This window comes from Staurois parvus, unplaced genomic scaffold (genome assembly GCF_062004578.1).
Source record: "Staurois parvus isolate SC_StPar_1 unplaced genomic scaffold, SC_StPar_1.0 ptg000476l, whole genome shotgun sequence".
Taxonomy (NCBI): Eukaryota; Metazoa; Chordata; class Amphibia; order Anura; family Ranidae; genus Staurois; species Staurois parvus.
The window spans coordinates 1,228,188-1,255,659 of record NW_028318272.1 but is presented as its reverse complement, the minus strand read 5'-3'; positions in this window follow the sequence as shown (position 1 = coordinate 1,255,659).

Here is a 27,472-nt window from a genome sequence, read left to right as displayed (position 1 = left end):
AATTAGGCTATTAAAGCTTGCGGTTCACCTCCTTGGAACCTACTTGTTTAGGAACTGTTGTAGATGAGATAACAATTATAATGCGACCTGTGTTGTAGACCAATATCCTCTCACTGGATGCCCCTCTGCTGTCTTCTTATTTCCATGTAACTCCAAATGCATGAGCGGGTACTTAGTATGATCCTTCTGATCTTCTCTATTTTTTCTCCAAAAGAAACTGGATCTTCTTCACAGAAGCGCATAGATATTGCGCATTGATAAATCAAGGTAGTGGGGTATGCGTCTGGGACATCTGTCTCCAATTGGGCAGCTCCGCAGTGAGTGGGTGATGTCTGCTCCAGAGGTCTCCTTAGGGATCAGCAGGGTCAGCCACCTGATTACAGGCCTGTAATCAGGTGGCTGACCCTGCTGATCCCTAAGGAGACCTCTGGAGCAGACATCACCCACTCACTGCGGAGCTGCCCAATTGGAGACAGATGTCCCAGACGCATACCCCACTACCTTGATTTATCAATGCGCAATATCTATGCGCTTCTGTGAAGAAGATCCAGTTTCTTTTGGAGAAAAAATAGAGAAGATCAGAAGGATCATACTAAGTACCCGCTCATGCATTTGGAGTTACATGGAAATAAGAAGACAGCAGAGGGGCATCCAGTGAGAGGATATTGGTCTACAACACAGGTCGCATTATAATTGTTATCTCATCTACAACAGTTCCTAAACAAGTAGGTTCCAAGGAGGTGAACCGCAAGCTTTAATAGCCTAATTGCAGGCTATTCATGAGGTGAGCGCACATCTTCACTTGAGGGAGGAGGCACAAGCAGTCACCTATTTAAAGTTATAGAAGATTTTTTTCAGCACAAAGTCACCTATATATTTCTCTGTGGGACATTATTATTTTATCAATATATTATATGATTTCACTATATTTTTAGTATTTTTTACTATTTCATTCATGTGAGTTGACTGGCTATATATTCATTTATGTGAGTTGATTGGCTATATATTCACTTATTCAGATATTCAAATATATTATATACACGTTTATAGGTTTACTATATATAGATTGGAAGGTTGTGAGCGCAATATTATATTTTTAACTACTACATTTTTTGCTAGGTCTACTATTTCCGGGTCTACCTAAACCATCCGGAAAACTTGCTGTACATGTTCTGACAGCGGCTAGGAGAAGCATTCCTATGTGTTGGTTATCTTCTACTCCTCCCTCAATGTCAATTTTGTACAAACTTATTGCTGATGTAAGACAGATAGAATACTTGACTGCACTACATAATTGTTCGTTTGCTGTGTTTGAGATGTTTTGGCTCCCATGAGATACCTTCATTTCCTCTATGCCGGCCCAAAATGTAAGGTCCTGATAACCTTCACACTGTTATTTTATGATCTCGCTGGTCCTGTCCCTACGCAGTTTTGCCATCGATGTACCTTTCTGCTCTTGCTCTCTTTTCTTATCCTTTTTTAAACATACTGTTTGTATATTCATGAAAATCAATAAAAAGGATATGACTTTTATATCCTCCTCCCCCAAAAGGTTAACTGATTCATTGCCAATCCAGATTATGCCGCACAGTGGACAGTTCCGGATTATCAACACATACCATTAACCCCTCAATGGTCAATTTATCCAACTGTGCAATTAACACACCATTTAGCAATCATGCAAATCTAAAAAATATTAAGACTTTTTAATTATTAACTCAATATGGGTATTGCATTGACCATTGTGGTTATGCGGCCATCCATTTAAAACTAATAATTAATGTAATTGATAGGTATCAAATTTTAGTTCAGTGTGCTAACAGATATACCCACTGAATGTAATAATCTATAAATAATCATAATAAAATATTGCCACTATCTAGAATATTTTATTAGGGAGGAGAATATTTAAGTCATAATACATTCACATCTTAAATGTTAAAATTAACAAATAAATTACATATACCCTCCAAATATTGTTAAAATAACATTAAGATTATTATTATATAAATAATAATCCTTTCGGATTAAGCTTTAGAGGCCTATAATGGATGGGATAATCATTTACAACAGCCATCCTACACCCCTTTTTTTAGAGAGGGGTAGAGGAAGAGGGAGAGCGAGAGGAAGATCGATGGCATCCACTCAGGGAAGAGAGGGTGGAGTAAGGGGGGAAATGGGAAGAAGAGTAGTAGAGAATGTAGAGCAGGAATCCAATCAAAAAAAGTGAAGGAGAGAACAATAAATGAGGGTATTTATAATTTAAGTAATATGACATTGACATTGCAAGAGTTACACATTTTTTATTTGGGTTTGAAGTGTGCTCCAAAAAGGCCTATTACTAAATTTGATGTATATATAGATACTCATAAATATATTAGAAAATTGAATCTGAAAAAATATTTCCTGAATGAACCTGTAGATTCTGGATATAGAGAAACACTAGCTATAACTGGATTAAATAGTGGTCTCCATAGCAAATCAACATTTAATCTTCTAATGACTAATAATCATTGTGTGGAAGTTTTTAGAAATTTGGTTCTAAGGGACCTGGATCAAGTGGTCCTAAAGAAGTGTGTTAATCCAACATATATTAGAGGTGGCATTAAAATATTAGAAACATGCAAAGAAATTATTATTAGACCAGCAGACAAGAGGGGTAGTAGTTATTTTAGATAAGGAGTTCTATCGTAAACAGTTGTCAGACATGTTGTCTGATCAGGATACATATAAAAGGTTAGACAGGGATCCCACTGCAGATTATAAGAAACAATTAGACTCATTGATTAAGGAGGGCTATAAAACCAGTGTTTTAACTAAAAAAGAAAAGAGATATTTGTCTTCAAGCGTACATAGGATCCCTGTAATATACACTTTACCAAAGATACATAAAGATCCACAACACCTCCCTGCCCGCCCAATTGTGAACAGGATAGGGTCAGTAACAGCCAAGGGCGGACTGACAACTCATGGGGCCCCCAGGCAACAGGGAATCATGGGGCCCCTATGTCCTTGCCCAAACTCAAAAAAGCCTATGAAAAAGGTACCAGCATCTCATGGGGCCCCCTATTGACCCCGGGCCCTTGGGCAGTGCCCGAGTTTCCAAATGGTCAGTCCGCCCCTGGTAACAACTATATGCTCCCTCCCATCAACACACCAATGAATCCCTTTTACCATCTTGTTCACACTAAGGAAGAATGTTCTCTATACTAGACATGTGTGATTCATTTTGTTACAAATTGAATTTCCAGTAGAACAGAAATCACAATAGAATCACAGGGCCAGGCCAGCAATGGAGCTTTCCATTGGAAACATCTGTGAGCATATCCGACCAGAGAAAAGCGTTTTTGACTCTTAAGCCCACAAAGCTAGGATACCACCTTACCTGGTATGTGAGGAGTGCACAGGGGAGGGAGCACTATGCACAACATGATTGGAATTTGTTTCAAGGCACAGGATATTTGCATAGAATTTTTCAGAGCATGTGACACTGTTATTGATGCACACGAGCACAAAAGCACTCGATATATGGACTTTATTTGTAATGCGCTGTGTTTATTAGTTATCATTATTTTATTAGTGTATTTCACTTTTGAGCAGTGGCATTCTTTAGCACAATTAGCTTTGTTTGCACAATTATTTGATGTGCAGTAGCATGGGTTTTTTGTTGTTTAGTAACACCCAGGGGAGGACTGACAACTCATGGGGCCTCTGGGCAATAGGGGATCATGGGGCCCCTGTGTCCTTGCCCACACTCAAAAAAGCCTATGAAAAAGGTACCAGGGGCATCTAATGGGGCCCCCTACTGACCCCAGGCCCTTGGGCAGCACCCGAGTTTCCAAATGGTCAGTCCGCCCCTGATAACACCTAGAGTTGGTGAATACTTGGATAAATGTTTACAGCCTAGTGTGGTACAGATGAAGGCATATATAAAAGATACTAAATAATTTTTTTCAACATCTTGAAAAGTGAGATTGCATTATGAAAGTGAAATAGTTTTGGAGACAAAAAAATGCTTTACACCATAATACATCATGATGATGCATTATTAGCATAATTATTTTTAGTATCAGGGGACCTAATTCAATCAAATCAGTGTTGCGATGGGTGAAAAATTTGCGTTTAGCCTTGCAAACATTTTTATGGCTGAATGGGAGGATACATTTGTGTTTAATATTCAGAGACACAAACTATTATTTTACAGGAGCTTCATAGATGATTTGATGCTTATTTGGGTGGGAACAGAGGAAAATTTACACTTGTTCTTGTCCGAATTGAATAAGAATCAACAAAATATCAAATTGTAGTACAGTAAGGAAAGTATAAACTTTTTGGACGTTACAATATTTAGACGGGGGAGAGTTTGGCCACAAAGGTTTATTTTAAATCTACTGATCAGAAGTAGGCATCACCAGGTATGGTTAAGCAATATATCAAGTGGTCCAGTGATGTGCATAAGGAGGAATTGTACATACTGTACGATAGGGATTTTCTTACACAATCCCAGATAATTAGGAAGAGATTTGTGCAAAACGGTTACTCACCTAATAAAGTTGATAAGGTCTTTCAGGAAGTACTGGCTATTCCTAGAGGACAATGTTTACAACAGGAGAAGATACAAAAATTGGATGAGGACCAGCAGAAGGATTTCATCTAAAATTTTCATTAAAAACAAAAAAATTTGATGCCCCTAAAAAAACCTCTCTTTTTCCTATGAGAAGGGGTTTTAAGGCATGAAGGAAGTGTATGGTGTGCTGGTGGGTGAGGGGAAATAAAAGGATTGAACATCAGTCCTTTTGGTCACAGGTAAACCAACAGGAATTTGAAATTTCAGAACTAATTACCTGTGATATGACTTATGTTGTTTAACCATTTCAATGCCCTTGTGGGTTAATCCCTTCATGTCAGTCCTTTAAGGGGTTTCTGACACCGGGAGGCGGGGTGGGGTTTAAGGTTATGTGACCGCTGTGATTGGCAGTCACATGATCGGAAAGGTCCCGATTGCAAGGAGAGTTTGAGACCTTTCCGTGAGACGCTGACACATGCTGGGAGCACATGTTTGTTTACAAATGGAATGCAAATATGCAGGCGCTCGGCGTCAAGGCTCAGCCACCCAGAGGCCGCATATTTGTGTACTGTTGGTGTGAAGAGGTTAATGTATGTGGGATGAACAAAAAGACCCCTTAAGAAGAGGATTGCTAAGCAGATATGTAATATTTTGAAAGGTTATAATTATCACAGTGTATTGGAACATTTAAAAAAATTTCACAATAAAGACCCGTTGGGTTTTCAATTCTGGGGGTTGGATATAGTATACCCATTGTGGAGTGGTTCTAACAAATTGTGGGGCCTTTCTAAGAGGGAAACCAATTGGATATTCACCCTACGATCATTGGCACCTGAAGGTTTGAACATTGAGCTAGATCTGAACTGCTTTATAAGTAACTATTAATACTGTAGTAATAATGTGAATTTCCTGGAGATTCTAAAATGGGTATATCTGTTACACACTGAATTAAAATATGATACTGATTAATTAAATATTCGTTTTAAATGGATGGCGGCATAACCACAATGGTCAATGATGATTGAGTTAATATTAATATTAATATTTTTTAGATTTGCATGATTGCTAAATGAGGGGTTAATTACACAGTTGGATGGATTGTCCATTGAAGGGTTAATGGTATGTGTGGATAATCGGGAGTTGTCCATTGTGCAGCATAATCTGGATTGACAGTGAATCTGTTAACCTTTTGGGGGAGAAGGATATAAAATCAGGTTTCTGTGCCATGTAGCCAACACATATGATTAAGACAGAAGTCACGAAACGCATTAGGGCGTGGTTGCGACCGTAGCCAGCAGTGAAGAGGTGTTTGTCCAGAACGTCCTGTGGGTGGTGAGAATATACCAGCATATACAACACATGATGATGCTATGTGATATGCTGTTTTTAATATACACGATGTACGTGGCTTTTTAATAAATTATGTTGTTGGCTCAGATTACTGTCATTTTTTTTCATATTTTTTTTCCATATAAATATTGACTTGGAAAGAGAAGTGGTTAAGGATTTGATGCCAGAGGCTATGGTGGAGTTATCATAAACCAAAATGTGCCATTCATGAGAATGGTCATGAGAATGGTTGGCATATTTATTTGGTGAGTTGCTTTCTAAAAGGAGGGGCACTGCATGAGCACAACTGGTGTGGTAGGGATTCTAGGAAGGAAACAACACAGATTCAGAATTGTATATGGACACTTTATGGACTTTTATATCACATTTTGTGCACAACTCTTTGTACAGTTTGCATGTTAAATGAAGGACACTTTATTTAGTATGGTTTTGATATTTAAATGATTTTTAGATATTCGATGCTTTCACAGTGCTACCAGTGAAGAGGAGATACATTTGTAGCGGGTCACCTGCAGTTCACATGTTGAAGTTATTTTGATGTGCTAGAAAGGTAACAGCATTGAATGCATATGGTGTATATACACATTTATGGATATTTATTACTTATTATTTAGAAAGGAAACACTTTTAAGTTACTGTTTGTAGCACAGTATGGTTGGTTGTTAATTAGTTAGTATACCACATAGATGTTCTATCTCTGTACTTTGTAATATGTACTGTACATTACATACTGCTGTAATCCTTAAAGTGGAGTTCTACTCAAAAGCAGAAGCTCCGGTTTATTGCTTCTCCCCCCCCCACTGCTATATTTGGCACCTTTTGGGGGGGAGAGGGGAGCAGATACTTGTTTTTGACAGGTACCCACTCCCACTTCTGGCTCAGTTCGCCGTGGCGAAGGGAGCCGGACATTCGGCCCCCCCTTCCCTCCTGCAATCTCCTGGGAAATTTCACAGGTCCCAGAAGACTGCCAGACCATTTAGGGGGTGCAGCGTGACTCGTGCATGCACAGTGGGCACCAGGCTGTGAAGTTACAAACTATCACAGCCTGGTGCCCACAGTTGAGATGCTGGCACCATGGAGGAGAGAAGGGGAGAAGGAACGGTGCAGGTGAGAAAATCGCTGGACTCTGGGACAGGTAAGTGTGTGTTTATTAAAAGTCAGCAGCTACAGGTTTTGTAGCTGCTGACTTTTAATAAACACAAAAACGGCTGGAACTCCGCTTTAAATTGTGTTGTACATTATATATAGATACAGTATATTAAAATAGAGGGGTGGGCAGATGAGGTTTAATATTAAAAGATGTAAAGTAATGCACTTAGGAGCTAAAATATGATTGCAAGTTACTCACGAGGAGGAAAACTTCTTGGAGAATTAAGGATGGAAAAGGATCTTGGAGTCTTAATAGATTACAGACTCAGCAATAACATGCATTGCCAAGCTGCAGCAAGCAAGTTTAGCAGACTATTAGCATGCATTACAGAGGGTATTTACTCACATGATAAAGCTATAATTCTACCACTTAACAAAACTTTGGTTCAGCCACATCTTGAGTATGCTATCCAAGTTTTGGTCACTGATCCACAGGAAGGATATTTTTTAACTTAAGTGAGTCCAGAGAAAGGCAACAAAGCTAATAAGGGAGCTGGAGAACCTTACTTATAAGCAACAATTACAAACATTAAACCTGCTTCTACCTGGAAAAGAGATGCTTAAGAGAGGATTTGACTGCAATATACAAATCTTTGAATGGTGATTCTAGCATTTGGAGGAAACTATTTAAGCTAAGGTTTCTAAGATCTGTATTTAGGTGATCTGACACATTTTTCCTAAATATTGCATGCAATGTTGAACATGTCAATTTACTATCACATGCAGTATTTATCTCAAAAAGCAATAATGCTTGTTAAAATACCTTATAAAATGGTTTTAAAATCAATTCACTAAAGGAAATAAATGAATAAATGCACGCGTTAAATAAGTAGTGATCTAGACATGTGATATTTAAAGGATAAGTTCACCTTTTGACAAAAGATAATAAGTGCACATTTTTCAGACAAATTTGCATTTGTTATTTTTTGTTGCAGGAGCCTGTAAAGCATTGCACCAACGATCAGCAGATCGCTGGTGCCATGCAGGTCACCATGCGTACCCGTACATTCCGTATGGGAGAACAGTTGTACTGACAGGAAGAATCAATGAACTACCACAGCACCACAGCACCGTGGTAGTTCAATGAGAACTGCAAGCCAACATCCGCTAAGGATATCAGTTCGTTCATTCACTGAACTTCTCCTTATAATGTTGTCGGGTGGAATTGTTCATCTGCTGCAGCATTGGGAAGGGGTGGAAACATGTAATATGTTCCAAAAGGTGAACTTATCCATTAAGGAATGTAAAAATACAGTATTAATTTTGAGTAGTCTTTACCTTTTTTGGATCAGTCTCTCAACAGTAATGCATACAGTAGAAACCTTAATAAGGAAATACACAGAATCATTGGGGTTCATTTACTTATAATATAACTAAAGGCTAAGGATGCACCAATACTGATACCGAGTATTTTCACGAGTACTAGCACTTATGAAAATGCTCCTGATACCTGAAACCGATACTTTGTGGTGCAATGTCTTCAATGGATGTAAATTGCATGGCACAGAATAGCATGCAGTTTGAACAGGAATGTGGCACGATGCCTATCCAAATTGCATGCGGTTTCCCCACTGCTCCTGCATGAACCCAGGCTTGTCATAGCTTGAGTTCACACAGGAGCAGTGCGGGAAACCTCCCTGCCCCAGGCCCATGCTGTCACAGCACAGACACAGTGATCAGCACAGCAGGCTGCATCCTCCCCTCCATGTATTCTCCTAGTGAAGGGGGGGTGGGGAGTGGAACACAAGCCTGCGGTGTCCTCTCCGAGTGTCATCGCTCCATTCCTCTTATCAGTTTGGTTGCCCTTCTTTGCATTTTCTCCAGTACCTCAGTATCCTTTTTGTGAACTGGTGCCTGAAACTGAAAACTCTCGTTGCAGTCCATACCTCTTTTAATACAAGGACTTTACTCCGGAAACTGCAGCTTTGAATTGCATGCTATAATTAAGCGTATGATCTTCCAGAACACCCCAGATCCTTCACCATTGGAGTTTTACTCCTCCGAGAATGTATGTTACGTGCATATTTTTAGCCCCCAAGTGCATAACAGGGCATTGAGATCAGCTTGTAAATTGGAGACATCCTTTAAGGATGTTATTCCACTGCATAGCTTAGTGTCATCTGCAAAAACTGAAATGGTACTTCTAATCTCAGAATTTATATCATGTATTATAAATGTATTAAAAAGTAAAGGTCCCAACACTGAATTTTGTGGTATACCACTAATACCTTTCTAATGCTAAGACCATTCTGAGTATGAATCTCTAAAAGATAAGCTCACCTTTTAACAAAGAATAATGAATGCACATTTTTTCCAAGTAAAAAAATATACATTCACTATTTTTTGTTTTAGGAAACGGAAAAGCATTGCGCCAGCAATCAGCAGATTGCTGGTGCCATACAAGTCTCCTGCAGACTGCCAGTGTCATCTGTCTGCTCATACCTTGTACGAGCAGGCAGTTTTACACTGGCAGGAAGAATCAATGAACTACCACAGAGCTCAACAGCACCCTGGTAGTTAATTGAGAACTATAAGCTGACAGCCACAAAGGCTGTCGGGACTTGTAGTCTTCTCATTCACAGAACACTGTGCATGGATGATGCAGCTCGGTAGGTGGAGCGCTGCACAGCTGTGTTTTTTTTTAATTGTGACAGCTAGCAGAGGAAAAGATCCCCCTCTAGCTGTCTCAATGGGGATCGAGGGGTGTGGAGTCCATTACAACTGTAACATGTTACACCCTGAATATGTAACATGTTGCAAAAGGTGAACTTATCCTTGAACCAATACTCTTTGAATATGGTCTTTTAGACAGTTTTCTATCCATTTAAAAAACTGATTTTTTTCAAGCCTGTAGATTTTACCTTACACATCAGCTGTGTGTGGGGAACTGTGTCAAATGTATTTGCAATATCCAAGTATATTATGTTCACAGCCAAGTATATTATGTCCACAGCCACAGCCACCCCTCTCTCCAAGGTTTTGGTTACCTCCTCGTAAAAAGAAATCAGATTTGTTTGACAACGTCTGTCTTTTATGAATCCCTGCTGGCTATTGCTTAAAATGTTTTTTATCTAGCAAAAAAAAATCTATGTGGTCCTTTATTAAACTCTCCATTATCTTTCCAACTATAGAAGTTAAACAGGTCTATAGTTACTTGGTAAAGACTTTGATCCCTTTTTAAAATATAGATACTACATTGGCCTTTCGCCAATCCAGCGGTACCATGGCAGTCATTAAAGAGTCAGAGTCCTTAAAAATTAGGAACAATGGCTTTTAGCTCAATTCTTTTAGGACCCATGGGTGTATGCCATCTGGTCCAGGTGCTTTTTTCACCTTTTTCTGTCTAAATATTTCTGGACCATATAAATTTTGAGCCCATGTGGTTCATTTAGGGCTGTGTAAATATCATCCTCATTATGGGCATGACCTCCCCATGCTCCTGTGTATACACAGAGCTGAAGGAGGTATTTAATAAATGTGCCTTTTCTTTGTCCCCAGTCACCTACTCTAGATAATTTTGTAAAGGACCTACATGCTCAAACCTGACCTTTTTACTATTAATATATTTGAAGAATTTTTGAGGCAGTTTGTCTTATTCTCTTTTGCAATCTGTAGTTTGTTTTGAATTTGTGTGGCCTTAAATTGTTTTACATATTCTGTTATATTCTTTGTAACATTTAAAGGATGATAGGATTCCCTCATTTTTATATTTTTTAAAAGTTATTCTCTTATTATTTATAGCTTTATTAACTTTGGTTGTGAGCCACATAGGTTTTATTTTAAGCATTGTTGCCCATGGGAATATATTTTGCAGTGTGTTCGCATACAGTTGTTTTGAAGAATTTCCATTTCTGTTCTGTGTTCATCTATGCTAATATTCCCTCCCTCTAAGTCTTGGAGAGCAGCCCACAACTTTGGAAAATTTGCTCTCCTAAAGTTAAAAGGTCCACCCTCTCTATGTTTGTCCTGTTTGCCATTGTCATTAAAAGTGAAAGAAAAAGAAAATCCCAAATTTTGGGTTGTTCCCAGAATAGTAATACAGGGGAAATCTTCCAATGGGGACACTGCTTCTCGTGACTGGGGTTCCCCAAGGGATTCCTTTAATGTGTAGGGATTTTCTGAGTAGAACTGAGAGCGAACAGCCATGATACATGTTGGGTGGCGGCTCTTGAAGGGAGGAATATATACAGTTAGGTCCATATATATTTGGACACAGGCACAATTTTAATTTTTTTCAGGTACGTACCAAAACATATTCAATCTATAGTTATATAATGGATATGGGCTGAAAGTGCACACTTTTAGGTTTAATTTGAGGGTATGTACATCCAAATTAGAGGAAGAGTTGTTTAGGAATTACAGCTCTTAAGAGTAGCCATCCCCCCTTCTTCAAAGAACCTAAAGTAATTGGACAAATTAATATAATCATAGATAAAATGATCATTTTTAATATTTTGTTGAAAATCATTTACTAGCAATGACTGCCTGAAGTCTGGAACCCATGGACATTACCAAATACTGGGTTTCCTAATTTCTGATGCTTTGCCAGGCTCTAACTTCAGCTGTTTTCAGTTGTTCTTTGTGGGTCTTTCTGCCTTTAGTTTTGCCTTCAGCAAGTGAAATGCATGCTCAGTTGGGTTGAGATCAGGTGATTGACTCAGCCATTGCAGAATATTCCACTTCTTTTCCTTCAAAAGCTCCTGGGCTGCTTTTGCAGTGTGTTTTTGTATCATTGTCCATCTGTACTGTGAAGCGCCGTCCAATCAACTTTGCTGCATTTGGCTGAATCTGGGCTGACAGTATATCTCTAAACACTGCAGAATTCATCTGGCTGCTTCCTTCCTCCAATTTGGATGTACATACCCGGAAATTAAACCTGAGAGTGTGCACGTTCAGCCCATATCCATTATATAACTATAGCTTGAATATGTTTTGGTAAGTACCTGAAAAAACTAAAACTGTGCCTGTGTCCAAATATATATGGACCTAACTGTATATACAGATTGCAAGGGGAAGGATTAACACAGGGATTCCAGTGATGTCATTCACCAAATATGGTCATGTCTGTTTGGTAAATGACATCACTTAGAGGACCCTGCCCCTTTGCCTTTGTTTATACTCAGATGGCATCTGCTGGATCTGTCATTCATGGGCAAGCAGTTGTTGGGAAAGAATCATGTCAGTGGTCAGAAGTTTGTGGTTTTTTTTTTAACAGATCAGTGGGTGTTGGGCATTGTGACTGACAATGGTTTGCATGGCTGGGGGGTGGGCGGTATCTGGTTGGCCCCACATTGTTTTAAGGGCTTTCAGATTCCAATTAACCTTCTGTCCACAGACCCTCACAACCACTGGGCCAAGGTTGTTGGGAAGAGGTCCTTGTCTTCAGTATCACCACATGTTGCTGGCATGTACCCTGGTATAGTTTAAGGAGGATGGCTGCATTCTTGTCCCCTCCATTCTCTGGCCTGCTAGGCTGCATGCATAGTTACACAGTTACATATTTAGTTAGGCTGAAAAAAGACACAAGACCATCTAGTAAAACCAACAGAAAAAAAATAAGCAAACAAAAAAGTAGAAAGCCTATATATATATTGTACACAATTCTATACCCAAGAGAAAGCCAAAAAAAAAACAATGATCCAATTTGCTCCAGCAGAGAAAAAAATCCTTCCTGATCCCCCGGGAAGCAATCAGGTATTCCCTGCATCAACTACCCCTGGTGTTATTACATATAATTGTTACTATTTGATTATATTTTTGCATTTAGAAATGCATCAGCTGTTTTTTAAAACAATCTACTGACCTGACCATAACTAGTTCTTGAGGGAGACTATTTCACATTTTCACAGCTCCTACTGTGGCAACGCCTTTCATCAGTTGTAAAGAGTGTCTCCTTGTCCTCTGAATGTGAATAACTTAACACCTTGCTCACCATATAGACCACTTACTGTAAGTATTTGTATATGATGATCATATCCCCCCTAATTGCCTCTTCTCAGGAGAGAACAAACTCAGTCAATCTTAGCTCATAGTTGAATTCCTCTATGCCTCTTATGAGTTTGGCTGCCCTTCTCATGCCTCGAATGGGGGTCTGGTGTGTATTTTTTTTGAGGGGGGCACACTTTCCTAAAATTTTTGTATAGGGTATCACATTAAAATTAATACCAGACTCAAAGGGACTGGTACAGAATTTTGGGGGATCATATGCTTTTTTGCAGGGTTCCCCAATATCTAGGATAAGGGTCCAGTATAAATGAAGGCAATTCCTGGTTGTTTGTTTGCAAATAGAAGTAGAGCAGCAAAAGCTGTAATTTGCTGTCAATATAAATGGCATTTTTATATTTCTAAATGTAAGTTTTGCTGTAGTGGGTTGTATACATCATACAATCACCACTTAAAAAGCAGGATCAGAGTGTCCCCCTGGCATTTTATCTAATCACTTGCCCTCCTGAGGATTTTCCCCCCTTCCTGACCAGGCCATTTTTTTGCATTATGGTGCTGCGTTACTTTAACTGACAAGTGCACGGTCATGCATGTACCCAAATTAAATTTAAGTCCTTTTTTCCCACAAATTTAGCTTTCTTTTGGTGGTAGTTGATCGCCTATGCATTTTTAATTTTTTGTGCTATAAAAAAAAAAGATAATTTTGATAAAAAAACCAATATTTTAGATATTTGCTATTAAACATGTCCAGTAAAAAAATTTAAAAAATCAAATTTAATCATAAATTTAGGCCAAAATGTATTCTGCTACATGTCTTTGCTAAAAACAAATCCCAATGCGTGTAAATTAATCAGTTTATGTGAAAGTTATACCGTTTACAAATGGCGGAATGTATACTGGGATTTATTTTTAATTTTTACTAGTAATGGCGGAGATCAGCGAATTATAGCGGGATTTCGGGACTGCATTCTGACACTGGGGGAGCTGACTTGGTGTCACTGACATCCCCAGTGACACCAATACAGTGATCAGTGCTAAACAAAAGCAAGGACGGGGTTAATATGTGGGGCGATCAAAGGGTTAACTGTGTGCTGTTTTACTCTGTGCTGTGTCCGTGTGCTTCACTGTAAGCACACTGCTTTGGATGGCTGTGCTGTGCATAGCCATCCAAAGCAGTGCACGAGCTGACAGGGAAGAGAACTGTATTGCTTACATACAGTTCTCTTTCCTGTTGGAGATGCTTATGAATCACCGGGCGCCAGCGAGTAATCACCGGCCGGGACCCAGTGATTGACAGCAGCAGCCGTGAATGGCGCTACCTCTACCCAGAAATGCAAAATCATGCATATATAAGCGATTTTGCGCACCCATGCTGCCCTGTAGCAGTATATCTGCTATAGGGCAGTTGGGAAGTGGTTAAAGGAATTTAATGTTGCCTTTGCATTTTTATTGTTGCCTTTAAATTTGCTGCCCCACCCCACCAAATGGAATATTAAAAACATTTTATGCTAATGTTTCCCAGGACAGTGCCCAGCCCCTGTGTGTTGTTTGGCAACACTTTTGCCTATTAGCCTATAAAATGGGCATGATTGTTCTATAACATTCGGCTCCCTTTGACTTCAGTGGGTTTCAGATTCAGCAACCAAACTACTGCACTGTACACCAAATTTGCCTCAAAGTGAATTCAGCTACTTTCTTCTCATCCCTACTTGTAAATAATTAAAATATTTAAGTTTTAGCTTACAAAAATGTTATTGTAGTGTTTATAAGAACCCATAAACATCTATGACTAATAATTTTTACAGTTTAGAGAATTTAGAATAAAAGCAATCTCTGATAAATCTAAATTGATGAATGAATCAAGAAGCCAAGCATTACTAAGTTTACATGATCAGTACGGGAATATAAAACAATGAGGATGAAAAAAAATTCAAATTATATATAATCATATTATACATAATTATGACTTAGATATAAAAATATTTGTTTATATTATTGGGGATCAAATATAGTTGTCTTGTGATGCTGAGGTTGTATGTATTAAAATGGTATTCCTCAGCTGTTCAAGCAACATGGCTCAATCATTTCATTTTAATCACTTCTCTGGAGATAAATAAAACTCCATATTGCATAATATACAGCAGCTTTAGAGGGTGTGAAATTGTTTCTTTTTTGCTCACTGTCTGTTTCTTACTAGACTTTTAATCAGTGTGAACTAAAGTTTAATGAACTAAAGTCCAGCTTCTATAGTTCACAATGAGCTAAAAATAATTGGGCTGAGACTCCCATGCATACAACATTCTGCCTTTGGCATTTTCCTGAAAACTGTGCTTAATTGCTTTGCTGATGTTGTTAAGTGATCCTAAGGGGCTCCAGGAGTAAGGCTGTCTATATATGTAGAGGAAGAGGTCCTTTCTTAAAACCAAATAGCTATTAAACAAATCTATTTTTCCTTGAACTTTGTATTTATTGCTTTACAAAACAAAGCTCAATAATGTTTACAAGAACAAGCTACACAATTGGAAACACATGGGGCCACATCAGGCATAAAGCAAAAACACTCTGAAATGTCATTACATATAAGATTTTCTTTAACAATAGCATCAAATGTATAAGCTTGCATCTCTTGGCACAAAAATATTAAATGTACCTTTTATGCAGTAATAAACTCAGTCATTGCTGTACTGAATAATTTATTGGAACATATATTATTTTACAATATGTGTTAATTATTTCCTGCTAAGATAAAGCATTAATATTCATATGAATGTTTTATGATTAGCAGTGTATTCTAGATTAGCAACGTGTTCTAGAATGCACTCATGATGCTTACTAGAGGTGAGCAAATCGCTTGGTATGGATATTTGCAAATGTTATGCAGTTTGAATTATTTTTAGTCCTAGTATGTTTGGCAGTTTATCCCCATTTGTGAAATCCCATCCTTTCCTGTGTTCTTCACAACTAGTCAGGAGGGGGTGCTTTGCCATTATCGTGTGCATTTGGAGCTGCTCGTATTCAGTCATGCATTTACATTCTATTCATAATCACAATCATAATAATAATTAGAGATGTACACGATGGAAAAATGTCCTATGTTTTGTTTCAGATTAGTTTGTTAAGTTAATAATTGTGTTTTGTAATATTAGTTATGTTAGAATGATTAATTTTCAAAATTAGCTATAATTGTTCTACTTTATTCTATTCTACTCTAGTCTATTCTATGTTTTTCAATTTTATTCTATTCTATTCTTTTATTTTCTATTCTACTCTTTTATTTTAGATTCTATATCCTATTCTTTTATTTTCTAGTCTATTCTATTTGTTTCTTTTATTTTCTATTCTATTCTGTTCTATTCGATTCCTATATTTTCTGTTATATTCTAATCTGTTCTTTTTATGCTATTCTATTCTGTTATGTTCTATTATGATCTATTCTAGTCTATAAAGCAGCCTAAATAGGAATCATCATTATATTTCACCTTTATACCTTATTGTATTTTTTGCAATATATTCCCTTTTTCGATGTCAAATTAATTTTCAAATTCAAATTAATTTTTTAATTTAAGTTCACTTTTATATTCAAATAATCTTTATTAAGTTTTTAACAGGAATAGTTACAGATGACAAAACAAAAAGGGGAATCAAGTTCTCAGTTGTACAGGTGACAGTAAATTGCTTGGCAATGTCAACAGGAAAATAGGTAGAATATAAAATTTTGAAATATTTTACACAGTATTAATTTTTTTTTTTAATTTTCTATACAGTGAGGAACTCGAGGGAGAAAGGAGGGGTGTAGGGGGAACAGGGACGTAAGAAGGTAAACAGTATACCAGTAAAATAACAGTAAAAGTGAGCGCTCTATAAACAAAAGCAGCTGAACATTCAAGGAAACCAGATAAAGCCTTGTGGTAATAATGTAAACAATAATATGCAGTGCTAATAATCAATAACAAATGTCTAATAAATAATGCAATAAAATTATAATCAGCAAGTGACAAATAAATGTATGGTAGAACAGCATTAGAATCCAGCCGTTGTGATGGTGCTCCCCGTGCTGCCCGTGCATAAATGCGTATTAAAAATATGCAGTGTAAATGTATCTCATGAAGATCCCCCTCTCCGGTCAAAGGTCTGGACTGGAACTTGCAATGTGGTACTGCCCTCATAGGATGGAACTGGATCCGGTGTGCCAGAGGTCCCCTTTAAGGGCTATGCAGGTGAAGGTTCCTGGGTGCAGGTAATCCCCCTCTCTGAGACTGGTGGATGGATCACAGCAGGACTTTGGAAATATCAAAGCTCCTCAAGGGAGACCAAAGAAAGTACCCATAGTGTAGTAATCAAAGTATAAATTTACTGTATAGCCAATATGGTGGGTTAAACGCAGCATATAAAGTGCAACAGCAAAGGTAGAAGCAAATGACTGATCATTCAGCTTCCAAAATGGCCGTTGGGCCTCCACATGGCACTGGCAGCGTGACGTCACAACGTCCTAGGCTCCAACTGACGCGTTTTGTGCGCACGCACTTCTTCAGAGGTAGAGACAAAGGTACGCCATGATCGTGGAGGAGTCCTTATATACGCAGTGCAGCGCACAACAATGTAGTATCATGATTCCGTGATAGCAAATAGCAATTAGCATAGAGGGGTGTGCCAAGCGAATACTCATTAGAGATTATATATTAAACAAAACCGCTGGTCATATATTAAAAATATCAATACATTAAGGAGACAAATTACTATCAAAATACTAATAAGAAAAGGGGGAATGATAATTAAAAAATATATGACTAATATATTAGAAGTTAACTGTGAAAATCAAAACAATAATTAAAATAAAAAACTGTCAGATGGTGATGAATAACTGACAAAAATGAATGATAAAGCACCCCTAAAAATAATAATTATCAAAAATATGTAAAAAAAAGAAAAAAAAAACATAAATATTATTTTATGTATGTATAAAATGAATGTAAATGATAAGAGGACCACATGGTAAAAAGGGAAGGTGCATGGACTCAAGTTTTAAAAATAGAAAAACTTATGTAAAACACAAATCAATAAAAAGTGGCAAAAATATAGTGTCATTATATGAACCGAATATAAGACCAACAATAATGAGGTTATAATCATAATAGTACGAATAAAACAATTGACGTCAATCCCAACATTGAGTCCCCGCTGGGTATAAAGTATCCAATTCATAATTAAGCCTAGTCTCTAGTTGCGAGACAGCCCTGGTTTAAAATGTTCCTCTCCAATTAGGAACAATTGTATCTACACCAATAAATTTTAAACTAGTGGGGTCCCTATTGTGATGCCGTCTATAATGTAAGGATAACGAATGTTCCTTGTATCCCTTCTTAATGTTATTAATATGTTCGTGTAGACGGTCCCTAAGTCTCCTAGTTGTTCTCCCCACACATTGTTTAGAACAGGGACATTCAAGCAGATATACAACATACCTGCTATTGCAACATATCAACTTAGCAATCTGGTAGGATCTATTAGTTTGGTTAGATGCAAAAGTAGCAGTTTTCTTTTTCCTAACACCATTGCATTTACAGGCAATGCATCTGTTGCATGGAAAGAAACCGGTGTAGTTAAACAACGTAGGGGCTAAGGAGGTAATGAAACAACATTAGGTGCTACCTTATCCCTTAAAGTGGCAGCCCTACGAAAGATAACCTCAGGCCTATCAGGAAGTACTTTCGCAAAAGTGAGATCAGTCTTTAAAATACTCCAATTCTTATTCATGATATGTCTGATCGACCTATGTTGGACTGAATAAGCAGTGATGAAGGGACAAAACAAATCTTTAGAGGGCTTGGCCTGCACATTGAATTGATCTTCTCTATTCAAATTTGCTACAGTCTCAAAAGTCTCAGTTAAAATCCCGTTATTGTACCTCTTTTCCAGAAATCTTTCCTTTACTATGGCAGCTTGTGAATAATAAGTGTTGACCTCTGTGTAGTTCCTTCTAAGTCTAAGGAACTGCCCTTTGGGGATGTTGGCAAGCCAACTAGGATGATGGCAGCTCCCCAAGGGGATGTAGCTATTACAGTCTGTGGACTTAAAATATGATTTAGTAGTGATATGCCCATACACATTCATTAAAGTAAGATCCAAGAAGTCAATCTCAGTAGTACTATAATTAAAAGATAATTTAATATTAATTTTATTATTATTAAGGGTATTAAAAAAATTAAAAAGAGACTGTTCAGTGCCATTCCAAAGTAGGAGCACATCATTGATGTAACGTTTGTAAAACTGTAGTTCAGGCCAATCCATAGCATAAATGTTGTCCTCCTCCCAGTAGGACATAAAAAGGTTTGCTAAACTGGGGGCAAATTTTGCCCCCATAGCAACACCTCTGACCTGTAGAAAGTAATTATTGTCGAACCACATGTAGTTTTTCTGCATCACAAAATTCAACAAATCCAATATGAAGTCAATGTGTAGCGGCGTCAACGTACTCTCATGCGTTAAATAGTATTTAGCCGCTCTCATTCCTTCTGTGTGGTCTATGTTAGTATAGAGTACTTCTACATCCGCTGTTACCAGATAGGTAGATGCAGAGGTAGTGATATCCATGACAGCATTGAGAACCTGTTTAGTATCTTTTAGATATGAGGGTGTTTGTATCACCAAAGGTTGGAGATAGTGTTCAATGTAAGCACCTATTCTTGAACATAATGAGTTGATGCCACTAACTATTGGCCTACCGGGAGGTTTCACTGAGTTTTTATGTATTTTTGGCAAGATGTATAGTATAGGTAGCTGCGGGACTCTTGGGCACAAATAATCTTTTTCTTTCTTATTGATAATTTTCATCTCATATCCAGTTTTAATTATATTTTTCAGGGAATATTTATATTCATAAAGAAGATTTTTTGGGAGTTGTTGGGTCGAGGAGGTGTCCTTAAGAATATTGTAGACTTCATCCATATAGTCTTTTATATTTAACACCACTACTCCCCCTCCTTTGTCTGCTGGTCTCACCACAAGGTCCTTATTCTCGAAAAGGGATTTTATAGCTCTATTAGTATCAGGGTCCATTTATGCTTTTCTAATGGGAAGTTTTTTTAAATCCTTAAGTACTTGCTCCTTAAACAGACCCACTGCAGAATTAGCTTGTGGTGGGGGATTGAAAGTAGAAGCGTTACTCAATGAAGTATAATGTTCTGAGATGTCTCGAGTAATGGGATTATTAAGAAAATGTCTTTTTATAGACAATTTTCTAGCAAATTTCTGGACATCAATAAAAGCTTGAAACTTATTCATAGGTTTAGCTGGGGCAAATTTTAGTCCTTTATCTAAAAGTTTAAACTCATTAGCAGTAAGGTTAGAGTTGCTAAGATTAAATATGCCTTTCCCTATTAGACTCTCCTTCTTTTGGTTGGATCCGTTAACTCTCCTCCCTCCTCTCTTGCCTCTATATTTTCGCTTCGCTTTTGCACTTTGCTTTTCCCTAAAAAAATGGTTACTATTATAGGAATAGTTACCCTTGTGAGGATGATAATCCAGGGTCCTAGGAGTAGAAGGTGGATAGTAATTATCCTGTGGAGTCCTCTGATGGGAATGATTGTGGGCATAATAGTCCTAGGTGGGGGTCTGTAAGGACGAGGGTTATAATGTGCTATTGGGGTACGTGGAGTCTGGGGAGGCTGTGAATAGGGAAAGTGATGATTAGCAGCATTTGGCCTAAATTGCCTATTCTGGTAAGCTGGTTTCCATGTGCCAGCATTATGAGAAGTATTGTTGAGACGTGGGGCAGGGTTTCTAGATCTCGGATTGGTATTAGAGTGCTATCTAGAGTTCCTAGAGCCAATGTTATTATCATAAAGATTAGATAGAGGTTGATACTTATTATGGGTGGGTATATTATATCCAACGTTGGTATGTGTTCCAATAGGTCTAGTGGGAGGTGCATATCCACTGGTAGAAGGTTTTGGTGTTAGAGGCTGGTGTAATCCACTAACATCTGGTTGAGTAACAGGAGCGGAATCTTGCCATTTAAATACTCGGGTTTGATAATCAGTCAGATCTCTATTATATTTCTTTCTTTTCTTATTCTTCTGTTCTAATTCTACCCCCTCCAAATGTTTCTTAAGCTTATTGGATTCTGACATATAGTCCTCATTGGACTTATATGGGGTTAGTTTATCTTTAACAGTGTTAATCTCCTTAACCAGGTATTCTAATTTTTTCTTCTTTCTGGTAATTAAAAATTTGAGCAGGTCCATACCCACTGTATTAAAATAAATAACTATTGAGACTGTAGCAAATTTGAATAGAGAAGATCTACTCAATGTGCAGGCCAAGCCCTCTAAAGATTTGTTTTGCCCCTTCATCACTGCTTATTCAGTCCAACATAGGTCGATCAGACATATCATTAATAAGAATTGGAGTATTTTAAAGGCTGATCCCACTTTGGCGAAAGTACTTCCTGATAGGCCTGAGGTTATCTTTCGTAGGGCTGCCACTTTAAGGGATAAGGTAGCACCTAATGTTGTTTTATTACCTCCTCAGCCCCTACCTTGTTTCACTGGTTTCTTTCCATGCAACAGATGCATTGCCTGTAAATGCAATGGTTTTTCTATTTTTAAAACTTGAGTCCATGCGCCTTGCCTTTTTACCATTTGGTCCTCTTATCATTTACGTTCATTTTATACATAGATAATATTTTTTTATTTTTATTTTTTACATATTTTTGATAATTATTATTTTTAGGGGTGCTTTATCATTCATTTTTGTCAGTTATTCATCACCATCTGACAGTTTTTTATTTTATTTATTGTTTTGATTTTCACAGTTGCTTCTAATATATTAGTCATACATTTTTTTTATTCAAATGATTTTTATTGAAAGATTATAACATAACAAGTGTATAAATACACAACTTAGAATGGTTCACATTTGAGAACAGTGATACATGGAGTAAATAAGAGTGGAGGTTCCCCACCATTTGGCCGGAGAAACTGTAGGTCTTAATTTGCTTACATGAGAGGTATGCTCGGTGTCCTGTGAACCTTATTAAGAGACAGTAAGATGTGAATAGGGGAAGGGATACAAGGTGGAGGGAAGAGGAAGGAAGGAAGACACTGTTGCAGCAGGGACAAGTACCTTATAGTAATATGGTGTAGTATTCAATTTATTGAGCAATTAGGATTGTTGAACCATCGAGACCATTGTATTGTAAATTTCTGATAGGAAGAATTTTGAAGGGCTGTTCTCCTTTCCATCTCACATTGGAAGTTAAGATCAGCCATAAGGCGGGACAGAAGTGGGCTGGTAGTGGATTGCCATAATCTGGTAATGTTAGTTTTTGCGGCTGCTAGGATGTGTATGGTAATGGTGCGTGAGTTTATGGGGAACTTATGTATTCCGATGTGCAGAACAGCTAAGGCAGGATTTGGGGGTACTGGCATTCTTGTAATTGAGGAGATTATTTGGAAAACTTTGTTCCAGTAGGATTTGAGGGATTTACATGTCCATAGTAGATGGAGGAGTGAACCAGTTTCTCCGCAATGTCTCCAGCAGGTCTGGGAACGCTGAGGGTAGTATATGGATAGTTTAATGGGGGTTAGATACCATTGGTGGAGAATTTTTAGGTATGTTTCCCAATGGGAGCTACATTTCGAAGCTTTAAAAGTGATGGTGAATGTTTTTTCCCAGGTATGCGGGGTTGTTGGTTGGATACCGTTTTTTTCCCAATTAATTAGGGATGAGGTATATGTGGTGAATAGCGTTCCAATTATAAGTGTGTAGAAAGTTGAGATTCCTTTTTTAGGGTGGATTGTCCTATGAAAGAATTGTTGTGCAGTTGCAGGAATTTCTATTTCGAGTGGTATATTTGTTTTGTGAAGTGAGTGTGTTATGCGAATATAAGTGAATAGTTCCTTGTTCGGAAGGTGAAATTTCTCTTGGGTTGTATGGAAGGAGTTTCGTTTATGTATAGTGTAGAGGTCTTGGATGTAAGGTATGCCAAGAGATTTCCATGATGTCAGATTTAAGTGAGGAGAAATGAGGTGCAGGGATGAGAGTGGGGTAAGGATACGTAGGTTGTCTTTATGTGCTTGGTTACAAGCTAGGAAGTCATGCCAGGCCATCAAAGAGGCTTGTATGCAGGGGTGTTTATGCAAGGAGTGGGAATGAATTGTTCGAGGTATGAATAAGATATCTGTTAATGGATGAGGTAGGTGCAAGGAGGTTTCCATGGTAGTCCAGGTTTTTTGAGTAGTAGGGTGCCACCAGAAGAAGAGCTGGTCCAGTAAGGCTGCTTGGTAATATGATTTTAAATGTGGGAGACCAGCTCCACCTCTGGAGGGCGGTCGTATAAGGAGATTTGTATTGTACCTGGGTCTTTTTGCATTCCAAAGGAATTTGTTCAGTATTTTTTGAAGTTTAGAGAAGAAGGTGTAAGGAACTGGGATAGGGAGTGTACGAAAAATATAAAGTATTTTAGGTAGTATGCACATTTTTATGGTTGCTATTCTGCCTAGTGTCGACAGAGTAGTTGTGCGTAAGCTCTTGAGTTCCTGTGGGATAGTGTCAAGTAGTGGTTTGAAATTATTAGTGTAAAGTTGGTTAGTATTGGCTGTAACTTTAATCCCCAGGTAGGGGATACTATGTTTTTCCCAAGTAAATGGGAAATGTTTAGAGAGTAGGTTCTGGGTTTCGATGGGCGTATAGAGGTTTAGCATAGATGATTTAGGTTCATTTAGTTTGTAATATGAGACTGCTGCGTAATTGTGGATATGTGTGCGTATTGACTGGAGTGATTTATAGGGGTTTGTGATCATTAGAATAATGTCGTCTGCGAAGAGACTAATTTTGTGTTCATTTTTAAGAAATTTAATTCCTGTAAAATTTGGGTCGTTTCTAAGATTGGATGCTAATGGCTCAATGAGTAGGGCAAAAATTATGGGGGAAAGAGGGCAACCTTGCCTGGTTCCGTTGGATATGTAGAAAGGCTGTGAAAGTGTACCATTGGTCAGTACCCTGGCGGAGGGGTTAGAGTAAAGGGATTGGATCGCCGATAGCATCCAGTCTGTTATTCCATATTTTCGGAGTACAAGTGTCATGAATTGCCAGTGGATTCGATCAAATGCTTTTTCCGCATCGAGTGATAGAAAAAGTGAAGGTTGATTATCAGATTCTAGGTGGTGTAACAGGGATATAATTCGTCTAGTAGCATCAGGGGCCTGTCTACCAGGTATAAATCCCACTTGGTCTGGGTGAATTAGTGTGGGTAGGTATGGGAGTAGTCTCAAGGCGATTATTTTGGCATATATTTTTATGTCTGTGTTGAGTAATGAGATCGGTCTGTAGTTCTGGACTAACTGGGGGTCTTTGCCCGGTTTCGGGATAGTGGTGATTACTGATTGTAGCATGTCAGAGGGGAATTTCCCGTTAGAGGCAACGTGGTTATATAGGACAGAGAGGTGTGTTGTAAGGTTAGATGCAAATGTTTTGTAAAATTCGTTAGTGAATCCATCGTTCCCTGGCGATTTGTTTAGAGGTAGGGTGTGTATGGTTTTCTCAATCTCTGTGGGTGAAATCGGCACAGAGAGAGATTCAAGCTGTGATAGAGTAAGCTGGGGGAGCTTCGTGGTCTGTAGAAATTTTTCAATAGAGGGTATTGTTGGTTGGGTTGTGTTCGGATCGTCTTTAATATTGTATAGGTTCTGGTAGTAAGAAGCAAAGGCGTTGGCTATGTCTAGTGGGTTTGTCATTGGGGAGTGTGTGGTAGGGTGATGAATTGTGTAGATTTTAGATTTAAGTCGTCTTTGTTTGATGATTTTAATGAGGAGGGAGTTTGTTTTGTTACCAAGCGAGTAGAATTTAGTTTTCGTTTTTTGGAGATTGGCGTCATATGTGTGTAGTAAAATGGTGCGCAATTTATTTCTGTCTGTGTTTAGGGCTGCGGATGTGGAAGAGTTTGGGTTCTTTTTGTTGATCTCTTCGTTTATATGGATGGAAGTCAGTAGTTGGTCAATTTGTTGGGACCGTTGTCTTTTGATGCGAGAGTTTAATTGTATGAGGATACTTCTCATGTAGGCTTTGTATGTTAGCCAAAGTGTAGTAATAGAAATATCAGGGGTGGCATTAGTTTCAAAGAAGAGATTATGGGCTTCAAGTATATGCTGCTGATTTTCTGGAAATTTCAGGATTGAAGAATCAAGTCTCCAAATTGGCGGGAGCGTTGTGCGTCGATTGTCGTCTAAAGATATGTTGATTGGAGCGTGGTCCGACCAGGTTATGGTTCCAGTAGTGGAAGATGTCACTTGTTGTAATGTCCATTTGTCGGTGATGAACATATCAATTCTTGAGTATGAGAGGTGTGGGGGTGAATAGTAGGTATAATCTCTCTCGGTTCCGTGTTGACATCTCCAGATGTCGTACAGGTCATGGGCATGTAGGAACTGGTTAAAGTTAAGTTTGGTAGGTTTTTTGTTGGAAGACGAATCTATAAATGGGTCACCCAAAACATTAAAATCACCACCAATGATGAGTCTGCCTTGTTTATGCTGTGAGATGATTTTGCTTGCGGTAGAATTGCATCTGTTTACTATTTGGTCCGTATATGTTCACCAGGGTATGGGTTATGTTGTTTATTTGGCAAATTAAGATATGGTAACGTCCTTGAGGGTCGACTATGTTGGAGATAGTGCGAAATGAGAGAGAGTCATTAATGGCAGTGATAACTCCATTTTTCTTTTTGATATTGGTTGCCATGAATAATTGGGAGAAACGGTGGAGATATAACTTAGGGGTCTTTCCAGTAGCAAAGTGGGACTCTTGTATAAAAAGAATGTCGGCTTGGGATTTTCAGGCTTCTCTGGAGAGCATCGATCTCTTGAAAGGAGAGTTTAGGCCTCGTACATTAAGAGATGTAATGCTAATCATTGATAAATCTTTTTCCCAGGTGTCTGTTCAGTTGGGTTGTTGTTTGAGAAAATCTTGCCTCAGTAGGTATCTTTCTGAGGAGAGTAATAGCGTAGCTATGGTGTGGATTAGGCTCGACTGGAGAGGAAGAGTGAATTTTCCTTGTATATTTGAGGGTTGTGGAACTTGTGGCATAGGTGGGTAGCTGATTGTGTCTTGGGGGGAGGAGGGTAGGGAGGTAAAGAACAATAAAAAACTCTTGCACAAAACGCAAGTAACCCTAGTAGCTTGCATTGCTACTTCAGAGATGGGGGGTTTGAACAGGCTTTGACCTCCTGAGGGGTCATGCCAACTGTGAACTCGTGTAATAATCTTCATCGGTTCTAGGCCAATCGCCAGAGATTTATATATCGAAAAGTGGCCTCTGGAGGGAGATGCAGAAGTGCTTGAGCACAGAATGTGCCATGTTGCCGTTATGATGCCTCCATGTTTTGGATGGAGCCAGGTGCATTCTCTTGTGATTCCGCCGGTAGGATGTTCCAAGCTTTGAGTAGATCTAAGCCTGCTTCTAGGGATTTGATATTATAGATCCTGCCTTGTTGTCGTACCATTAATTTTGTGGGGAAGCCCCATTGGTATGCTATACCATGGTTTCTTAAAGCTTTGGTAATAGATACCATTTTTTTTCTGTTAAGAAGTGTGGCTTTGGATAGGTCCGCGTACAATCGGAGATTTGTGTGGGATGGCGGTAGTGGTGGAGGGTTTCTGGCCGCCATCATAATTTTCTCTTTGATATGGTAGAAATGTAAGCGGGCTAGTACATCTCTTGGGATAGATGCCGCCAAGAATGAGGGTTTAGGCAGCCGATGAGCTCGATCGATCGCAAGTTCTATATCAGAGAGTGACGGAATGAGGATTTTAATGAATTGCTGTAGGTAAGGTAGTAATGCATCGTTGGTAATTGATTCAGGGATCCCTCTGAATTTAATATTGTTGCGGCGTGATCGATCTTCTAAATCCGCTAATTTGAGATTGATTTGTTCGATATCCAATGAGTGGTCCGCGTGAGCGTCAATCATATCATTATGAGCTGAGATTATGTCACCCATACTAGATTCAATGTGGCTAATTCTGTGTTCCTGTCGTTGTATCACGTTAGAAATTTGATTTAGTGATGTAGAGATGTCATTGTGCAGGGTTTGGCGAAGTAACGCTAGCATATTTTTCATAGATATTTCTGTCAGTGGTTGGTCCGCTGCTGGAAATGCGTCTATGTTAGGCAGGCTTATTTCAGGTGGCTGAGGTGGGAGATTTGAGGCCTGGTATGAGGGGTCAGGGTCCTGGTCAAGTCGTGGCCGAGATTTGGCTGGGCTGCTAGTCGTGGGGGACAGTGGGGGTGACAACTCACCAGGGTCCCCTGGGTATAACTGATGTTGCAGCCTTTGATCCACTTGCTGGGCCCTGTAGTCCTCCTCATGGCCACTGCTGTCTCTCTGTCTGTGAGGATTGCGGGCGCCATCTTGGATTCCCAGCATAACAGCCGGGAAGAATTGTGTAAGTTTCCCTGGCTACCCC